The sequence below is a fragment of the Phoenix dactylifera genome, chromosome 1, assembly GCF_009389715.1.
Source record: "Phoenix dactylifera cultivar Barhee BC4 chromosome 1, palm_55x_up_171113_PBpolish2nd_filt_p, whole genome shotgun sequence".
Classification (NCBI taxonomy): domain Eukaryota; kingdom Viridiplantae; phylum Streptophyta; class Magnoliopsida; order Arecales; family Arecaceae; genus Phoenix; species Phoenix dactylifera.
Genome location: NC_052392.1, coordinates 14,639,035 through 14,649,347, shown reverse-complemented (window position 1 = coordinate 14,649,347; position 10,313 = coordinate 14,639,035).

Sequence of the window (10,313 nt, the reverse complement as noted above, 5' to 3'; positions counted from 1 at the left end):
AGGCTATTTGAAACCTTGCGAGTGAAGATGCAACATAGTTCAGGTTGTAGTTTAATTAAGTTGCATGTAATTGAATTGTATTATAGTTGAACCTACACTATTTGAAAGGTTGCAGCTATAGATGTTGTAATTAGTGTTCTTTCTATCCGAATCGCTGTGGTTGAGAGTTGTAAGTTGAAAGGAGCCATTTTTTGGTTGGATGTAATAATATGAGCTGCAGTCACCCTATAAAGTGGTTATGAGCTTTACCCTATTCTGAGTGATATGCAACATTTTTGAAATATTCTTTCAACCAGTTACAAAGTTAGTTGACTTAATTTATATGATTCTATGCTATAATAATTTCATATTTCACTAATACAAAACATACAATCTGCAATTTAAACTAAACAAAGATATTTGAACCACAAACTACATATTACCAAAACATTGTTCAAAGTACCAAACCACTAAAACATCACAGAATCAAGTATCACAATGCTCTAGCATGATCATGATCATTCATCCAACCATAGTTACATCTACATGAACCGGATAAAAAACTGAATCATGGAAGGTTCCCCTATTGCTAGTGTTATCTTTGTGACCACTGCTTGAACAATAGCCATAAGCGGTTGTCCCTATCTAAATCATACCAAGATACAAATAAAACCACAAAAAGTTGTCCATAGCATAAAAATCTAAAATCAAGATATGACACCATAAGCTAATATAACTGCCACATTTACTATTAGCATAATATAGATTTTTTAAGTTAATATCCCCAAAAGATTATAAACATCTACAACTTAGGATCTCACCAAAAAAATTTGTCAAAAGATGTTATTTGGATTTCTTGCCTCTGTATAATACCCAATATTCACTCGGTGCATAAACGATGTGGGAGAAAACACACACCTATACAAGTCCTCACATACGATTCTCATGTAAACGTTAGCATTCTTGTCAGGCTAAGAATTCAGATCTAATCAAAATCAATCACAAAAATCCTGATTAGCTCATAGTTAGCCCTAAATAGGCCTATGCCATAATATCTTTAATTTATATAGGCTCCAGATGAGATCTGCTCAAATACTATTCATGATGATCTCATATCTAACTCAATAAAAAAAGTATTTTTTGAGTTCGGGATTAAAATCATAAGAATAATATTGATGATTCTACGGATTTTGGACGAGGAGGCAAACAATTAAAGGATCTCCCATGAATTTGTCTCTTCTGCACGAAAAGCACAAAAGAAAGCTCCAGAATAATCACAACCCTACAAAATTAGAAACTAAATGACAAATTTGGCTTGGATCTACATAGACCCGAGGACGTTTTGATCTAGAATAGATATAGGGCTACCATTCCTAGCCTCTATTTCTTTGATCCCCGAGGTAAAATATTTATTGGAGTCGTTTTCCCAGTGGAAACTATAGATTTAGGCCAGGATGCTTGACGTCAGTTAGAGAGGGGAAAAGACAAAGCGGAGAAAGGAGAGAAAAAACTTGTTGATTTTTGTCACTTCGAAAGCAGTATGACAGGGAAATCGATGCCGGAGATAACACCGGAGCCGCCGGAGATGCGCCGGAGCTGTTCAGGAGGGTAGGGAAGCGCTTTGGACGTCAAGTCCTTAAGAAGCCCAGGGCTTCGCGAAACACCGTCGAGAGGATGGGGGGATGCGACGTGATGCGAGGAACCCCGGTAGCTCTACTGCGCACGTGCCGCTACTCGAGCGCCTGGGGTCCGGGGCCGCGCGCTACCAAAATTCGGGGCTCACCTGCAAGCTTGCCACGGCTGGACCTGCAACGCTTATTTCAAGGCACCTCCATACCGCAAGTAAATCCAAAGACTCCTAAAAGTGTCTCTTAACGTATGACAGGCCAGCAGCATGTAAGAATTAGCTATTTTTTTTATTCAACCTTTTTTTCTTCTTCTTTTGCTCTTTCCTTTCTTTAGTTATTCATTGCAGCCGTTGATTATTTCTTAACGTATGATAGGCTAGCAGCAACTAAGGACTAGTTTTTTTTCTTATTTAGCTCTTTCTTTTTTTTACTCATTTTTTTATTAATCCTTAATTGTAGCTATTGATTATTTCAAACTCTTGTATACATAGGCAAAACATACAATAATACAATAATAAGGCACAAAGCATCTTTCCTCCAATCTTGAGTTTCTTCATATTTTCTCATGGTATCGGAGCAATTTTATTTTTTTTTCAATGGCGTCATCTTCGAGTTCATCCTTGAGTTCTATCTCGAGTGCCTTTGCTTCCATGCCTCATATGGCTGCTGATCAATCCAGCCCATATTTTCTCCATCATGGCAATAGCCCAAGCACCACGTTGGTCTCACAGCCCTTTGATGGTGATAACTACCACACCTGGAGCCGTTCCATATGGTGTTGAGTGCCAAGCACAAAATAGAGTTTATTAATGGGTCTCTTCCTGGGCCAAGCCCGACTGATCCCTTGTGTATGTCATGGGTTTGTTGCAACCACATGGTCCACTCTTGTATCATCAATTCTATCTCCAAAGAACTGAGTGTTAGCGTGATCTACATCGACAATGCCCGTGTGAGCTGCCACCGCCGCTGTCGCGGGATTCGCCGCTTGGCCACCGGACTAGCTACCTTAGACTGAGATGCATCCTCTCCGCCGCTCATTGGTAAGTCTCATTCCCTCTATTTTCCTGTTCCGGAGCCTCCTTCCTCTGTTCCAGCCCCAAACCGAGAACGCCCTCGATTTTCTTCTTCTCGTCGGCCGTTGCAGCAACCAACGGCTGCTACTGCCACCGACGGCTAGCCGTCGGCCACCCAGGTCGGCCGCTGCCGGATCCTCTCCTCTCTTCCCTCTCCTTCCTCTCTTCTTTCCCTTCTTCCTCCTAGATTCAATGGAGTGAAGAACACCATTTTGGCCACGTTCAAATTTGGGCCCAATTCATTTATTTGGGCCCTACTAGGCTATGCCCATTATAGGCCCAATTTGGGCCTACTTCAGTCATTTTGGGCCCTGTTAGGCCGTGCCTATTGTTGGGCCATGTTTACCCATTGTGGGCCTGTTCACCTGTTGGGGACTCGTTCATCAATTGTGGGCCCGCTCATCTGTTGTGGGCCTGTTCACCTATTGTGGGCCCGTTCATCCGTTGTGGGCTTGTTCATCCATTATGGGCTCGTTCATCCATTGTGGGCTCGTTCATCTGTTGTGGGCCTGTTCATCCGTTGTAGTCCTATTTATCTATTGTGGGCTGTATTTATTTTAGGCCCTATTCATCTATTGTGGGCCGTGATAATTCATTTTGGTCCCTGCTCATTTATTGTTGGTTGTATTCCTTTTGGGCCCTATTCATCTATTGTGGGCCGAGTCCGTTCATTATGGACGAGATACATTGATTGATCCAAGTCGACTCAGACCAAATATTTCTTTTCTGATTTTGGTCAAACCAGACTGAATAGGCCAAGCCTCTGATTTGACCTAACTAAGTAGATCAAGCCCAAAAGCTCAAATATCCTTAGATTGTATATTTCTTTCTCTCTCTAAGCAAGCCCACATTCTGACTAGATCCAGGCCTTTCCTCTGATGGTCGATCCGAAACATTCGGACCAAGCTCAAGACCAGGATCAGACCAAATCCAAACCCGAGCTGAGATTCTCTCTCCTCCTTTTTTCCCTCTAGACAAGCTCGGGGATCGTAGCATAAACCCTATCTTTCTTGTAGCTTGGATCCAAGTTGACCCAGATTGGAAACTCCGAACCATACCGGTACCCGGGCGATAGACCAGCCGTTACTTCAGCCTCAGATAGATTAGACCACTTTCGATCTTTACCTCTGACCTATTGAATCCTCCTTGCTCGGACTGAATTGATCTGGAGGCATGAAACCATAATATTTGATTTTGACTTCTGAATTTATGTTAAAATTTATAATATTTTAATGATATTAAACAGGTGTATGGGACATGTTTGCCCGAAGTGGGATTTAAAGCAAAAAGAGATAAATAACTTAATGCTTCATAGTGTATTTTTCAAATTATTCGGTAAAATAACTATTAGTTGATTAAATTTTGAGATATATTTTGTACTTAGTAAAATGGGTTACATATGTTAAATATTATTTGAAAATTATGTAATGTGCTATGAAATCTGTAAAGTGTGATTGGGCAAATTATGAAAAATCTATTTTGTATATATGTATGTATTCTCAGCATTGCTATGATTTGGCCCTGTCAATGGAGATTATTCGTTGGCCCTGTTGACTTGTAATCTGTGAGGAATCGGTTTCGACACCGTACTACCGTTTGTTTAGAATAGTGGTATTTGAATACTGTACCACCGGTGGTTAATAATAGTAGCGTCTGGCACTTTGTGCGACCCATGCCACTGGGTTACATGGCCGTAGCCTATTTATGTTGGAATTCTGGTATCATAATTTTTATGAAAATGCTTAGTAAATTTCAAAAGAAAAAAAATATGTTATTTGTGATTTATTTTTCAGTCATTGTTTTGTACTTTGATTAATTATCTGGCATGCTTTGACCCCATTCTGAGGTATTATATTGCTTACTGGGCTAGTGTAGCTCATTATTTTATTTTTTCTATTTCATATCGAGAGGCATGATCGTACGGGATTGGGAAGTGCGCTACATTTTTTTCTGATAATTTTTTTAGTTATTGGTATTTTAGAGAGACTAGTTAGAGTATTTGATTTATGTTGACATATAGCATTTTGAAACTTTAGAAGTTTGCTTTGAATAAATTATTGATAAAAAAATTTAGAAATTTGTCATTACTTTGATATGATCCGCAGCGTTACATTTGTTAGGATCCCACATATGCCATAAAAATTCGAAATAATTTTCATGTTGCAACGGAAAAACTATGCGGGATCCGTTCATCGCATGAACGTATTTTAAAACCATTCGTTTGTAGATAGATTAGAATTAAATTATTTTAAAATATTTTAAAATCATTAAGAAGATCAGATCTTCACCTTGTGTGGGTAGATGGTCTCCGCAAATCTGATTTACGTGGATTTGTAGAAGGTTCGATGGAAGCCGCACACGCGTCCGGCCTCTACGGGTATCCACACGAGGTAATGATTCGATCGAAGCCTACGTATCTCCCCGGGGTGCTAGCTCTCTTGCAGAGATGGCTTTTGATGGCTGAAGTCCTCCCTTTCAATCAACTCTTGAATGCTTAGGGAGGAGGAGGAAGAAAGACGGATCAAAGGGAACAAGAACAAAACACTTTCAGCCTTTTCCCTTTTCTTTTGTTGGCACCAAGAATGAAGAAGGAGGAGAGCCACCAAGGATTCTTCTTCCTCTTCTCTTGCTTGCGGATGAAAGGAGGAGGAAGGGGGTCCTTTTTGCTGCGGTGAACACCAAAAGAAGGATTAGAGGAGGGGCTGAACCCCTCCTCCTTTTATTTCTCCATGAGATAAGGATGAGCTCCTTATTTTTAGGAGCTCACCCTTATCTCCCCAATTCGGCAGCAAGGAGGGGCTTACGCCCCTCCTTTTTCTTCCACGCACTTCCCAAGGGGAGGGGCGTGGGCCCCTCCCTCATATCCCATTTTATTAGCCATTTAATCAAATTAAGTGGCAAGATGGTTTGGGTTCATTTTATGAGTCCAATCCTAGTCAAAATAGGATTTTTATGAACCCATTTCAATTTCCTCCAATTTCTAATCCAATTAGAATTTAATTGAGCCATGACTCTATTGAACTCTTCAATCCTAATCTAATTAGGAGTCATGAAATTAATTAAATTAAATTTAAAATTAATTAGGACTTAAAATAATCTTAATCTAATTAGGACTTATTAAATTTCAGCCCTAAGACAATTAGGACTTTAGAAATCCTATTCCAAATAGGATTCTAATTTAATTTGAAATCCTAATCCAATTAGGACTCCAAGGATCCTACTCCAAGTAGGACTCATGATCAAGTCCAATTAATTAAATTTAATTAATTAAATTAAATTGCAATTCGATTGCAATTGTTCCTTCTTCCAACCACTAACTCTTAGCGGGTTATCCATTTATCAATCTAATTGATTATTTGTGATTTCTAATCACATTCAACCATCGGATCGGTCAATACCTCTAATGTGTGTGACCCCATAGGTTCTATTCTGATTGGTAGTGAGATATATTGCGATCTCTATCACAATATCATTGAAAACTCCTTTCAATGGGTTGAAACAATTTTCAACTCAACTCATCAGGATTTATCGACCATCAAGATGATCCCTGTGAGTCTCACCATCCACCAGTGACACCTAGCAGTATGTAGTGGCCACCCAGCAGAATAGAATGATGAACCTCTAGGTGCAGTTATCGTATGATACAGTCCTTCTATCGTGGATCCCTACAGACCGGAGGTCATGGATAACTCGTCAAACCCCGTCGTCTGTCATATGTCTAGATTTATTTGACTTGAGTTCGATAGTGAAAAACTCTTTCTCCACTTTTGTCACGACCCCCGCCCCGTTCCCGGCGGGCCGCCGCGACGGTCCTAGGGCGCGGGTAGGCATAAGGCCACCAGCCACCGCGTAGAACCCTACTACCTATCAATCATCAATAGATCTTGAAAAATTTGGCATGATACATGCACAAAATGATCACTTTTTCTATAGTGACCTGTCAGGATTATCTCAATACATACAACACACTACCTGTCAGAGCAGCAATCACATAATCCGTCACATAATGAACCTGGACAATATATATCAATACATTATCTCAGGCATATAACTCATCTGTATAAAATCTGGTTCCCATTCCATCCATGGTCAAACCCATATCCACAACAGGATCTATGACTGTAACTATGCACTATATACAATAGAAGGTTTATAATACACCAAAAGGTATAAACCTCTATTTACATTATACTATACTATACTATGGAGCGGCACAGCTAGCAGGCAACCACTAATCCTGCTCCTCTCTATACAATACCTTTCCTGCAATCAAAAACATCAAACTGGGGAGTGAGTATATAAATACTCAGTGAGTGGAGTAGAGAGTACTATGCACATGAGACAAGATATAATCATGGCTCGAGGTAAAATCTCAAGATCAATAACAAGATGAACATGAACTCAACATAAAGAATATGGAGTAAATCATCAATATCACCACAATCAATATCAACTCATCTGAAGCATATATGGAATAATCAAGTCAACATATATGCTACTCATAAATATGTTCAACAGGTCATAGTACTGAATCATATAAATCAGGTGTCAATAGGCTAAATCATCAACAAGACAGCTATCGGGAGGTGGGTTTTACGCCCCAGGCGAACCAGCAACAACTCCCTACTGCCATATGCATACATCGAATATGACACCACACCAATATGTAAATCATCACTAGACAGCTGTCGGAAGGTGGGTTTTACGCCCCAGGCGAACCAGCAACAACTCCCTACTGTCACATGCATATGCAGGATAAGACACCATACCGATAACATAAATGCTAGACAGCTATCGGGAGGTGGATTTTACGCCCCAGGCGAACCAGCAACAACTCCCTATTGTCACATGCATATGCAGGATAAGACACCATACCGATAACATAAATGCTAGACAGCTATCGGGAGGTGGGTTTTACGCCCCAGGCGAACCAGCAACAACTCCCTACTGTCACAAGCATATGCAGGATAAGACACCACACTGATCATATAAATGCTGGCCAGTATCCAGAACAGAAATCCATCTCACATCTACATACTAAACGGCACCTCGCGGGAATTCTACATCCGCGGAAAGCCATACTGCACCTCGCGGGGTCTTACTATGCTCGGCGGCAAGCAGAATATAAGTCGTAGGACCGGCCGATCCTACGCCTAGGGCCGTGTCCCCCCCTAGGAAGGGACTGGGCTCCGCCCACCCAGAAGGCTACTATGTGCACAAAGGCCGATGTTCAACCCCCATCGACTATAGGTGTCCTGCAGATACTGCCAAGCCATGCATAAATGCCATAATGCACCCTCCAAATACTCTACTAAAAAGGAGTATGATCAAGACTACCACTCACTCGACTCCGACCCAATCATAAACTAACATCAGGGTTAGGAGTGAGGGTCAGGGAAGTGCAATACAACTCAATATACCACTAAAAAGGCTCTACAAATCTTTGAAATGGAGGAAATGAAATCAATTTATAAAAAAAGTTATTTCACAATTTGGAACCAATTTAATTACTCATAAAAGAGTATAATCAAGCTACGACTCACAAGTCTTTAAAATAGAGGAAATGAAATCAATTTACAAAAGAAATCATTTCACAATTCGGAATCAATTTGATTACTCATCAACCCCTCGTAATTCCTCTCAATGTTCCCTCACATGCATGTACAGAATAATCAAGCATGGAGAATCAAGATTATAGAGGAATCTACTACAATATCAATCAATATGCTCAAGTGGAATCAATTCACACTTGGCGACATTCATGAAAATGAATTAAGAATGCTCATAGTGCAAAGTACATGACTCCCACTCACCTGTCAATCCGGCACAGCCCTGATACGCCTCCAAAAATCTACAGCAGGCAGTGGGGAACTTCTTCCTCTTGTTTTCTAGCTTCTTGCCCAACTGTGACATGCATTTACAATACATTTAGTCTTGTATCAAGGGCTATAATCTACGTGCCAATTATAACATAGGGAACTTTAATTGATTCAACTCCCCCGTTCCCTAAATCTTTTCTTTTCTTTCTTTTTTTCTCTTTCTATTAATTAACTCACCATTTATGTATATTAGGGACTCCCTTGCATGAGTACAAGGTCCCCTTAGCTTAATCTGGGCTTAATACCCTATTATGGCATGAAATCCCTTATTTTCCACCCGGATGAACAGTAATCCGGACCGACGGCCGGTTACTTCATCCCAGGTTTGATCCACTTTCCAGACTCCAAATTTGATGAAATTTTTACCTAACATTCTACACTCATAGAGAATTCCAAAGAGATATAATGCATTGCTATCGGAGGTCGTTTGGCCCCCTAAATAATTCACCGAAGTTGGGACTTCGACACAATTTTTCCGTAGTGTCGGAAAAATTTGTCAAAATCTGATTCTTCCTTTTTTAACCGCCTCTACAACCCTTATCCGACCCCTCTAGACTATATCCACCCTTTGTATAGCCTAATGTCATCAAAAGACTAGGTAGGGACGGATATTTACCTTTTTCTTTTTGGAAATCGAGGTCCTTGCGTAGAGGGGAAGGAGATCTACACTTTTTCCTTCAGCTGGAAGTGCAACCGGGATCCCTTTCCCTCTCGAATCCCCTTCCTCTTCTTCTTTTTCTTCTTCTTCTTCTCTTTTTCTTTCTTTCTTTCCTCTATGTTTCACGCGTGAGACTCCCTCTCTCTCAGTTTCATTCCACCGACAGCACAACCCTCTAATTAAATCACATCAAAACACTATTCACCCTTTTTTTAATATTATTAATTTTCCATTTTGCCCTTGCCACTTCGATATATCTGCAATTATGCCATTATCTTTTGATTCCTTCCCATTTTGCCCCTAACACTTCAACGCATCTACTATTATCAATTTTAAAGGACTATTCTATCCCTTTTTTATATAAAAAGAATAAAAAAAAATTTTGGGGTTATTACAACTTTATATGACTGCCCTGGCCAAGGTCTTAGAACTCAGTCTAATAAATCACATAGGATCACTCCTCTTCTATCAAGGTCGATAGATTCCATGTAAGTGCATACCCTACTCCTACAGTGAACTTACTGCAGCCAATCTATACTACAAGGACCCATATGGCTAGAGACCATGTATACGTGTAGTCAAACTACAATAACCTCACTGTGAGTAGCCGAAGCACCGCAGGTCAAAGGACCAGTCATACTACTGCAACATCAAGCAAGTCACTGACGAGTGGATAGACATCCAAGTGACTTCTTGTCTTGGTCACGCTCAGTACCCTTGTTCTCTAACAAGCACCTGCACTATCACTTCAGTGTCCCTACACTGTGGACTCGAGTCTCGTCCATCCATAAGGAAAGCGATTTGTGCACTGATCAGATCGATCACCGTCCTCGTGATGATCCATTGATCATGAGCATTTAGAAATTAATCACCAATAATACATGGCTCAAATTCTCAACTCTTGAGAATATGTACCATCATCTTATTAATTTCTTGGACGATTCATAGACACATAAACAATATGAATGAAAAGATGCCCATTTATTATTCGATAATAATAAAGTCAAGTACAAATTTATGTCCTAGAATTAATAATGTGTCCGCCAGATTGGCTTCTAGGGCATACATCTAACAATCTCCCACTTGCACAAAAGCC